The 11,683-nt window shown below is 26.4% G+C and overlaps 1 long non-coding RNA gene across 3 annotated transcripts; it reads right to left on the bottom strand.

Annotated features, from left to right (window-relative positions):
- Positions 1-4,525: 4,525 nt before the first annotated feature.
- On the bottom strand, positions 4,526-6,342 carry LOC145012763 (uncharacterized). 3 transcript variants are annotated; one of them, XR_013664661.1, is made up of 5 exons: positions 6,160-6,339; positions 5,870-6,008; positions 5,416-5,620; positions 5,225-5,336; positions 4,526-4,822 (listed from the first exon to the last, which is right to left on the bottom strand). It is a non-coding gene; the product is annotated as an uncharacterized LOC145012763 (long non-coding RNA). The 3 variants fall into 3 exon arrangements; XR_013664660.1 differs by having other exon boundaries at positions 5,416-5,510; positions 6,160-6,334; XR_013664659.1 differs by having other exon boundaries at positions 5,416-6,008; positions 6,160-6,342.
- Between the last annotated feature and the right edge of the window lie 5,341 nt (positions 6,343-11,683).

Consider the following 11,683-nt stretch of genomic DNA (forward strand, 5'->3'; position numbering starts at 1 on the left):
AAACACTATCTTATTTCAGGGCTAATGACATAAAACCCTCAGGTTATCAGGAAATGTTCGTATTTACCCTTTGATGAGTTTTATGTTCAATAATGCCTCATGTTTTGTTTAATTTGTTCAATTTTGCCTTGTATCAGGTTTAGCCGGTTGCATTTACAAGTGGTGGCCACATGAACCCGCTGACTGGACGAATTTTGCCTGAGGTGGCGCTACATGGGCGATGACATGAGCATCATAGTTTCATTTATTTAAAAACTATTTGTAAGACCTGTATGATATACAGGTTGGATAAAACAAAAACTAAATATGAAGGTTTAAACAAAAATTTATTTAGAATTGAAATATAAAATTTAAAATTTGAATTTAATAGGAAAAATATTAAATATTATATAAGTTGTAGTATTGTAATTTATTGGTTATTTTCAATTAAATCAATTATTAATTGAAGTATAAATATGATGTGTTAATTAAGAAAAAATAAAAAAATAACAAAATGACAAACAGAAAAAACATTTATTCAAAAATACCAAAAAATGACATGTGTCCAAGTTAATGAGGAAGTGACGTGTGGTAAAATTATTTTCATTTATTAGGGAGAATCAAAGGAAAGAGGGGCAAATGTTGGAACACGGATTCGAACACACAACCTTCCCTACACAAAAACAATGAATTTACCACTACGCTATAGAATCTGTTGTGTTTAATTGTCGGATAAATAATATATGACGTGTAATGCTGAATCAATAATAATAATAATAATAATAATAATAATAATAATAATAATAATAATAATTATTATTATTATTATTATTATTATTATTATTATTATTATTATTATTATACGTTTTTATACATATTTAAGATTATATGCACATATAAATACGTTTTAAAACCTTTTTAAGCATATAAAAATGTATTTACATATATTTAAAATTGTTTAAACATATTTATCATATTTATTTGTAACATTAAGTATAAAAGCAATTTTATACCTCTCTCTCTCTCTCTCTCTCTATATATATATATATATATATATATATATATATATATATATATATATACACGTTATTAAATATGTGTAAACACGTATAAAACTCTCTTTGGAAAAATTATTTATAAATACACTTTTATAAATATTTGTATACATTTTTAAATATGTATAAATACATAGCTTTAATAATAACTAGAAAGGATTCCCCGACGTTGCCGGGGTCGGAAGGTGTTGCTTTGTAAAGTAAAGTAGCATGTTGAATTGCATTGAGATAATCTAGTAAAGGAAGATAAACAATGTTATCTAATTACATAAGTAAAGAAATCTAAATCATTATTTCTTGCAATAAATGAAGAAAATAAAGAAATGGTCTCACAAATTGAACTTTATTGTCATGTATGGCAGCATATGGACCATTTATATAATTTTGGTGGTGGTGGTAATGGCAGATGGTGGGTGGCTTTATGGTATTGGGTGAGTATTTTCTAATAAATAAAACATTAATTTAAAACCAAAAAAAGAAATATAAATTAATGAAAAAAATCGGATTAGGAGTAAAAGAATAATTTCAGATCACTTTTGTAACAAAATGAAACCACATAAACCAAGTGCATAGAAGTTTCCATCGTTGTCCTCAATGTGTTAAATCTGGTAAACCACAGGGACCAATCGTGTAATTTTGTCTAACAATAATAATAATAATAATAATACCAACTAATAAAGTGACAATTAAACGAAAACATAAGGACCATTTCTGCCAAAAACCAAAAAAGATAAAAAGGAAGCAAATGACTCAAATATAGTTGAGAGGTCATTTCTACCAAAAACCAAAAAAGACAAAAAGAAAGTAACTTTAAAATGACTCAAATATAGTTGAGGGACCATTTCTGCCAAAAACCAAAAAAACACGTTAAATTTTTTCACAATCTTAATATATATATAATAATAATACCAACTAATAAAGTGACAAGTAAACAAAAACGTAGGGACCTACAATGCCACAAATAAACAGAAATAAAGGGACCAAAAAAGACAACAATGAAGCAACTTTAAAATGACCCAACCGCGCCGGCCGAATTGGTCATTTATGGTTATTTTATGTTCGTATTACAAATATGAATAACTAAGTTTTATGAATATAAATTGTAAATGGAATTAGGTAATTAGTAAAGATTTTTATAAAATACAACACTTGCAAAAAAAAAAAAAAAAGTAAAATGCCACTCTTTGAAGGGATTTGCTTTGAGATGCTTCTCCATTCGGAGTTTCGGACATCTCGCACGATCCAAGGCACCAACAAAAACAAATAGGCTGCAATCATTAGGTAGACATTTGCATTTTCAGCCTTGGTGTATAGAACATCAATGGCCACTAATAACAACAAACCAACATTTTTCTATTTAAAACTCAAGTTGTGAGCCTCAAAGTTATGTATTTTTCTCGAAGTACAGCAATCTATATATATATATATATATATATATATATATATATATATATATATATATATATATATATATATATATATATATATATATATATATATATATATATATATATATAACAAACCAACATTTTTCTATTTAAAACTCAAGTTGTGAGCCTCAAAGTTATGTATTTTTCTCCAAGTACAGCAAAATATATATATATATATATATATATATATATATATATATATATATATATATATATATATAGATTGCTGTACTTGGAGAAAAATACAAATATGATTCTTCATAATTTCAAATTATGAGTAAAGCATGCGATAATGGGCAAATGAAACCAAAAATTGTTTTTAATGAGTATTTCGTCCCTTTATGAATTAAAAGGGTTAATTGGCATAATATGAGAAACTTATATGAGAATCATAAAATCATACATATTTATAAAGCTAACATTTTTCTTTGAACCTCATACATTTGAAACCCCCATAAAAATTTACAAACACCTCATACATTTGAAACCTCCTATTTTAATGAATACCACTCAAAAGTCTTTTAATAATGATTAACAATTCAAAGGTTTTATAACTTATATAATATATTTAATAAAAATTAATTGATATTCTACTATAAAAAGGTCAATCTTTTTTAGTAGGCACACAAATACAAATCACATATAAAATTCACAAAGAAAACAAGTTTAAAGTTTTTTGTGTTGGTTTGAGGGTTTTGAACAATTTTTCGAGCCATGTTATTATGTTGGAGTTTTTAATTTGTAAGTTTGTTATATACTATTTTTTTTTTTTTGTATTTTCTTGATTTAAGTATTCTTCTAAAAATATCATTGTATGTTGTGGTTGAAATTTTAATGTAAATTAGATTAGATTCATGTTTTTTTTGGAAAGAGAACTTCCCTAACGAGGGTTTCCAGGTCAGCTTTCGCGCACCGACTAATCCCCCACTGCAAACATGAGGCTTTGCCTCATGCCCTGGAGTCACTGCAGGCGAACCTCCATGGCCACAAGGGCTGAGTGGTGCCAGGATTTGAACATGGGTCAATAGGTTATCCACCATATCTTCCACATGCCTTACCAAGTCACCACAACCCAAGTGGTAGATTAGATTCATGTTATCGACCATATGTTATAGAAGGTGATATTTAATATTTAATTAACTACTGTATACATGTTTTTATGTTCATGTTGCTTCAAAACAATAATTAATTAAAAATCATGGATATTTTATATTATCCATTTTATCCATGTAAGCCTTTTTTAAAATGCAAATTGTCAATCTTATCACTTTATATTTTAATATATGTTTAACATTTTAATTACAATAATAAATGTTTTTTAAAAGTTTCTTTCAATTATTAATAATAATAATAATAAGTGGTTTTAAAACTAGTAAGCAATAATTATAAATAATAAAATCAAATCCCATGAATGTCATATTATCCATGCAAGTCTCTTTTGAAATGCAAATTGTCTATCTTATCACTTTATTATTTAGTGTATGTTTCACATTTTAATAATAATATTAAGTGTTTCTTAAAAGTCTTCTTTAACTTATTATTAATAATAAATTGTATAAAATTAACGAATAATAATTTTAAATGATAATAACATCAAGTTATAAATTACATTTAGCCATAAATAAATTGTATTTTAAATGAACATCATTATTGAAATTAAAAAATGATCATATAAGTAAAAATATAATTAATCAATAATAATAATTGTTAAAAATAATACTAAATAGATAATTATATTTGATTCTATTAACGAGGAATATGGGTTGATGTCAATGAATATTATTGTTTAAAATAATTGAGATTTTATATATATATATATATATATATATATATATATATATAAATTAGTGTAAAAATATTATCTCAAAGTTAATGTCAATAACATAACCATTTTAAACATATATTTTTCAATATTTTAACAATATATTTTTAATCTTCGCTGCGCAATGCGCGGGAATTCGTCTAGTCGTATAATAAAGCAAGGAGACACCCAAAGTTTTAACCTTTTAAGCAATCCGTTTTTTTTTTTTTTTTACCTTTTTGTCCTTCTTGGGCACATCATTAAGAAAAGTCAGAAGACTAACCTCTTCCTCCCCAAAGGAATATCCTCTCCTCATATATTTAGGTGTTTTAAGTGCTAAAATAACAACCAAGTATCCATGAGTTCCTCTCCTCTAACTCAGGAGAATAAAAACTAATGTTCAGATGAGACCAGATACATGAACAAATAGTATTAGTGCATATTAATACTCCACTTGAAAATTCAATCTCATAAGCAGGTGGTAAGATGAAACCCAATCAGAAGCATGAATTAGAAGAAGCCTCAATGTTCAACAATCAACAATTGCATATTTATCCCTGTAGCAAAAAAAAAGTGACAAAAATATATCATAAATTAAAATGCATTATACCTGAGACACAACTGAATCAGTTGACATCTCATCAAGTAGAATGAAGAAACAACTTAAAAATGTGGCGTAATTATTCAAGATTTTATAGAATCAGGTCTAATTTCAATTGTCTAAATAAGTAAATAACAATTTTACCCTTTTACTGGATACTGGATAGGTCTATTAATCAAATTGAAGTTTTAAAACAATTTAATCAATACGTGGTTCTGACACATAATTGCAGTTCTGACACATAAACACTTCTCATTCAAATTCAAACAAATGTTAAGAAAAATTCTCAATTTTCGACATCCAAAAGAAAATTCAAACTAAAATGACTGATAACAAAATCTTTCATGTATTCGCTAACCAGTTCTGACGTCTGCTGCTCCTTATCCTCATACTTTCATCTCTTTCTTTTTCATTTTGCCTTTCTCTTCCTCTATTTCTCCTTCTTTCTCACTTTTCTCTATAGCTCATTCCTGAAATACAAATCAAGTAGTTTTATCAAGCAGTTTCAGATAATCCAATTAGAAAAATGAAGTTTGAAACAACTTGTACATGGTGGTGTCTTGACACTCTTCAATGCAATATCCTGATTCTCCCTTATTTGAATAACAAACTTCGTTTTCCAATATGAGGCATAAGGTTGCAAACTGAAATGAAGTTACTTAGGTGGGAAAGACTAAATACGTCAAAATGAATTTATGAAAGGTAAAGATGATGTTATATGGAATGTCAGAATCGAAAATTCTTCGGTTAGCTTCTGAACAACCACAAAAGCAGGGAGCAAAGAAAAAAATCAACACATGTAGATAGTCAGACTATACAGACGATGCATGAAAAAAAAATGAAAAATCAATCAAATAAATCATAAATAAAAAAAAATAACACCTAGGGAAATTGAGGAAAAATGAGCACGATACACATCAAAGCCGCCTAAAATCGAACATGTTACAAACCCTAGACACCAATCGACAATACTAATAATAAGAGGGTTTGATAAAAATCTAACTTGGTGATGCTCAGTGTCAGAGAAAGAGCAGGGAAAAAGAAGCGGTTGCGTATTGCAGGTCCGATGAAGACAAAGGGCTTGTTGGGAATAGGAACGAAATTGTTGTTCGGATGCTTTTCTCTGTATCTGGAAATCCTCCCTGAAACAATCAAAAAAACCAATGGATTAGAAAAAAATAAAGAGTCGCCGGTTTAGGCGGGGGTAATAACCCAGACGGTGGTGGTTGGAATCCACGATGACGATGATTTTGAGGGGCGTCGCAATTGGCAATAGTAGGAAAATTGACGGACCTGCACGATGGAGACGATCGATTGTGTACCCCTTTCTCCAACTTTGAATCAAAGGATTTATGACTGAAGATAACAACCGGTGAGAAAGGAGGTGGAGATCGGAATTGCAGAAAATAAATGCAGAGGATTAAAGGTATATAGGTATTTGAGGCGGTGAACGGTGTAACCAAGGTCGAGTCAAATAAACCATGAACACACGTGGCCTCCACCGATCAATTTATTGAGGTGAGTGAGCAAAGAGATGCAAGAAAAAAAAAAAAAAAAAAAAAAAAAAGGTCAGAAACTGATGAGGAGGCCAACCCTACACAAAGGACCAAAATTGCAAGGACCAAAATGCCATTTCAATAAATAAAGGGACCAATTTTGCCAACTCCACTGTTTCTTTTTTCACATCTTTAATAATAATAATAATAATAATAATAATAATAATAATAATAATCGCTATTAAGAATATACAGTATTATATATTGTTTGAGAAATAAAAACAGAAAAGAACATCCAGCTTAGTGGTAAGCTTCTTCGCTTTGGAATCGGAGGCGGCGAGTTCAAATCTTGTTGCAGCCACTTTTCTGATTTCTGCAGCCTATTTTTCATTAAGGTGAAACTTTAGTTGCCATATCAGCACCGACGTGTCGCGAAGCGCTGTCCACGTATGCGTAAACTTAAATAGTAGAACCAACAATTTCTTGAAAATATAAGGTATCTTGTTCTTCAAAACAAATCATTACATGAAGACCCAAAACAACCATTAATATGAAGTTTTGAGTTTAAAAAGCAAGCCATAATGCAAAAGCATACCTGATGATATCCGTTCGTGTGTATGCGAGAGACGAAAGAAACCATGTCCAAATTTGAAATAATAAAACCCAAAACAGCTATCAATTCCTTCTACATGAAACAATCGGCAATTTCACACGCACAATTAACAAAAACATCACGAAAATCTTACCTGCGAATGTGGACCTTTCTACAAAAAACAAAACAAGCAAAAGCAAACTCGAAATGAGGAGTAGACAACATACCGTTCTCGCATGTTATGTAAAAAATTAGGCGAATGCTCGCGCGTTGCGCGGAAACATCTTTATAGTTGAAGTATTTACAAATACATGTTTTTTTTTTAAAATATAACAATAACTTTGTTGATAAATTTGATATAATAATTCGTATATTGAATTGATATAATCTATTAGTTATTTTGAATTATATGATAATAGGTACATCTATTATAACTGCATAATCTCAATTATTAGAATGACTTCTATCAGGGAGTTACACATGAATAAAAATTAAATATAATATATGGTTTAATGTTATTTATAGTTTTTGTTATTGTTAATTGATTTTTTAAAATTTATTTGCTTAATTTTTAGTTTCTGTCATTATAATTATTTAAAACATCAAACATTATTTTTTGATTTTAAAGGTTACAATATAATCATTTATATAGAATTATTTTAAACTATTATTATTATTGTAAGTTATTTTAAGCTACTTATTTGAAAACTTTTAACGATTATAAAAATATCTTTAGAAAATATTTTAGTTAAACTGAGATTACAATTTAGTTTTTATAATTATCACTACAATTTATCACTTTTATCTATTTAATAAATATTCTTTGCTTTTTTAGGTGGAACTGAAATTTATATTCAAGTTGACACTGTAATGTTATATTTAAATTAACAATTTAAGTATTTTGTCCAAACTGTTCAAAAGTTGTAGCTTTAAACTGATAATGGTTTACATACAACAACATTTTAAATCTAATAAATTAAATATAATATGTTAAAAGTAAAAAAATTACTTTATTAGTAGAATTAAAGATATTATTTTAAAATTGAAATTTAGTTTATTTATGATTACATTTCAGGTATTATATTTATTTAACCTTATTAACCAACTTATAATCATTATTAGAAAGACACTACAATTTATCACTTTTAACTATTTACAAAATATTATTTGGGTTTGTTTAAGTTAAACTAAAATTTATATTTAAGGGGGGCATATAATGTTATACTTAAATTAATAATTGAAGTATTTTATACAAATTGTTCCAAAATTGTATCTTTAAAATGATAATGGTTACATCTAACAAAATATTAAAACTAATAAATTAAGTATATAATATGTTAAAAGTTAACAAACATAACTTTATAAGTAGAAGTAAAGATATTATTTTAATATTGAAATTTAGTTTATATATGATTACAATTTTGGTTTGATATTTATTTGATATTATTAAACAACTTATAATTATTATTAGAAAGAAATTGAAAAGTTATGAGAGTTTCAAATGAATGTGGTGAAAGGAAAAATGCATGAGAGTTTCAAATGAATGTGGCGAAAGGAAAAATGCTTCCGTTATAAGTATACTAGGCGAATACCCACGCATTGCGCAGAATACAACAATGTATTTGAAATCTTTACAAATATATGTTTTTCTAATGGGAAGTGATTCGTACACAACGATTTTTATCCGTACACAACAATTTGTGTTTAATAGAGTTGTACAATACAACATTTTAAAGCACAAATTGTTGTGTATGGAGAAATTATCAATAGCGTTGTTGTTAGCTCTTATATAATAAATCTTATAATAACTTGGTATAAACATTGTTTGTTTTGATTTATATGCTAATGTAAACATCATTTAAAATTCTATAATCACAATTGTCTCAATGACCTCTACTTGTGGGTTACTCATGAATAAAATTAAATATAATGTATGGTCTAATGATATTTATAGTTACTGTTATGATTAATTAATTTTAAAATGTTTATTTGTTTAAGATTTTAATATCTATCATTATAATTATTTAAAATATCAAACATTGTTTTTGCAAAGATAACAATATATATTTTATATATAATTTTACTTTTAACTATTATTGTTGTAAGTTATTTAAAATAACATATATGGAAACTCTTAATTATTTTAAATGGGTTTCAAAATCTTAACCTTTTTAAAATTCATTTGATGAATATTTTTAGTTTCTTTCATTGTAATTATTTAAAACAATAAACAATGTTTTTGTTTATAAATATATCATTATAATTTTTTATATAATATTACTTTAGCTATTCTTATTGTAAGTTGTTTTTAAGCTATTTATTTGAAATTTCTTAATGACTATAAAAAATAGTTTCATGTTTTTTTTTGTTAATTTAGGATTACAATTTAGGTTTAACACTATAATTTATAACTTTTAACTTTTTATAAAATAGTATCTCGATTTTTTTCAAGTTTAACTGAAATTTTGATTTAAGTTAAACGTTTAACATTATATTGAAAATAATAATTTAACTATTTTGCATGAAATCATAAACTATACAAAAGTTGTGACTTTAAAATGATAATTGCTTACATACGACAACATATATAAAATAATAAGCTAACTATAATATGTTTAAAAGTTAAAGTCATAATTTTATAAATAGAAGTAAAATATGAATGATATTTTAATATTGTAGTTTAGTTAACGTTATATACGCAATTAATAAAGGATGCCGAATCATCCACCGAATCCTATGTTTCATCCTAGTTATTTATTGTTAGAATTTAATTTTTACATTAATTTAACATTATTAACCAATTTCTATTAAATATTATAAATATATGTTTTTTTTAAACATAACAATAATGTTGTTGTTAAATTTGATAAAAATAATTTGTATGCTAAATTGATATAATATATTTACTATTTTGAATTATATAATAATATATATACATTTATTATAACTGCATAATCTCAATCTTTTGAATGACTTATATACCCGCGAGTTACTTATAACTAAATTTAAATATAATATATAGTTTAATATTATTTATAGTTGTTGTTATTGTTAATTAATTTTTTAAAATTTATTTGTTTAACGTTTTAATTTCTATCACTATAATTATTTAAAACATCAAACATTGTTTTTTGATTTTAAAGGTAACAATATAATCATTTATGTAGGGTTATTTTTAGCTATTGTTATTGTAAGTTATTTTAAGCTACTTATTTGAAAATGTTTAACGATTATAAAATATATTTAGGAAATATTTTAGTTAAATTGAGATTACAATTTAGTTTTTGCATTTAGCGCTACAATTTATCACTTTTAACTATTCAAAAATATTCTTTGGGTTTTTTAAGTGGAACTGACATTTATATTTAAGTTAACACTGTAATGTTATATTTAAATTAACAATTTAAGTATTTTGTCCAAACTGTTCAAAAATTGTAACTTTAAACTGATAATGGTTTACATAGAACAACATATTGAATCTAATAAATTAAGTATAATATGTTAAAAGTTAAAGACATAACTTTATAAGTAGAAGTAAAGATATTATTTTAATATTGAAATTTAGTTTATTTATGATTACACTTTAGGTTTGATATTTATTTAACCTTATTAACCAACTTATGATTATTATTAGAAAGACAATATAATTTATCACTTGTAACTTTTTACATAATATTCTTTAGGCTATTTAAGTTGAACTAAAATTTATATTTAAGTTGACCCTGTAATGTTATATTTAAATTAATAATTTAAGTATTTTATACAAATTATTCAAAAGTTGTACCTTTAAAATGATAATGGTTTACATCCAACAATATATTAAAACTAATAAATTAAGTATAATATGTTAAAAGTTAATGAAATACTTGGCTTAATCCACTCTAATTTATGTGTTTTCAGAGCAACACCTACTAGAGGAGGAAAAAATTATTATATTTCTTTTATTGATGATTGCAGCAAGTATTGTTATATTTATTTGTTAAATACCAAGGATGAAGCCTTGAATTCTTTTAAGAACTACAAGGCTGAAGTTGAAAATCAACTTGACAAAAAGATCAAAATTCTAAGGTCTGATCGAGGCAAGGTTGTAGAACTCGCTACTCGGTACCTGCTCGGCCGACTACTGAGTAGTGAGTACTCAGGAGTACTCGGGGAGTACTCGGATTTGGTAATTCATGTGGAAATATTTTTATGGAAATTATATATGTCAAAATCACAAGATAAAATCATGAGTTGATTGAAATATACCACAAAATTAGATGCATGTGAATACACAAAAACTGAAAAACACATAATGGTCTCAGTTCGTGAATAATTACTGAAAATTTAAGGTATATATGTAGTAATAATCACATTTATGTGTGTTAAATAATAAATAATTAAGTATATTATACATATTAATCACCGAGTTGACCGAGTTTTACAACACTGCTCAATTCAATTAGGGGTCGATCGAGGAGTACTCGAGATTTTGTAACTTGCCTCGATAAGGGGGAGGGGGAGTAGCGAGTACCCGGAGGAGTAATCGGCCAACTAGGCGAGTTTTACAACACTGGATCGAGGAGGAGAATATGAATCCAAAGACTTTTCTGAATTTTGTTTTTTAAATGGTGTTATACACCAAACAACTGCTCCATATACTCCACAACAAAATGGAGTTACTGAAAGGAAGAATAGAACATTGAAAAACATGATAAACTCAATGTTAATAACTTCTGGAGCACCCCAT

This window comes from Lactuca saligna, chromosome 8, assembly GCF_052625555.1.
Source record: "Lactuca saligna cultivar CGN05327 chromosome 8, ASM5262555v1, whole genome shotgun sequence".
NCBI classification, from domain to species: domain Eukaryota; kingdom Viridiplantae; phylum Streptophyta; class Magnoliopsida; order Asterales; family Asteraceae; genus Lactuca; species Lactuca saligna.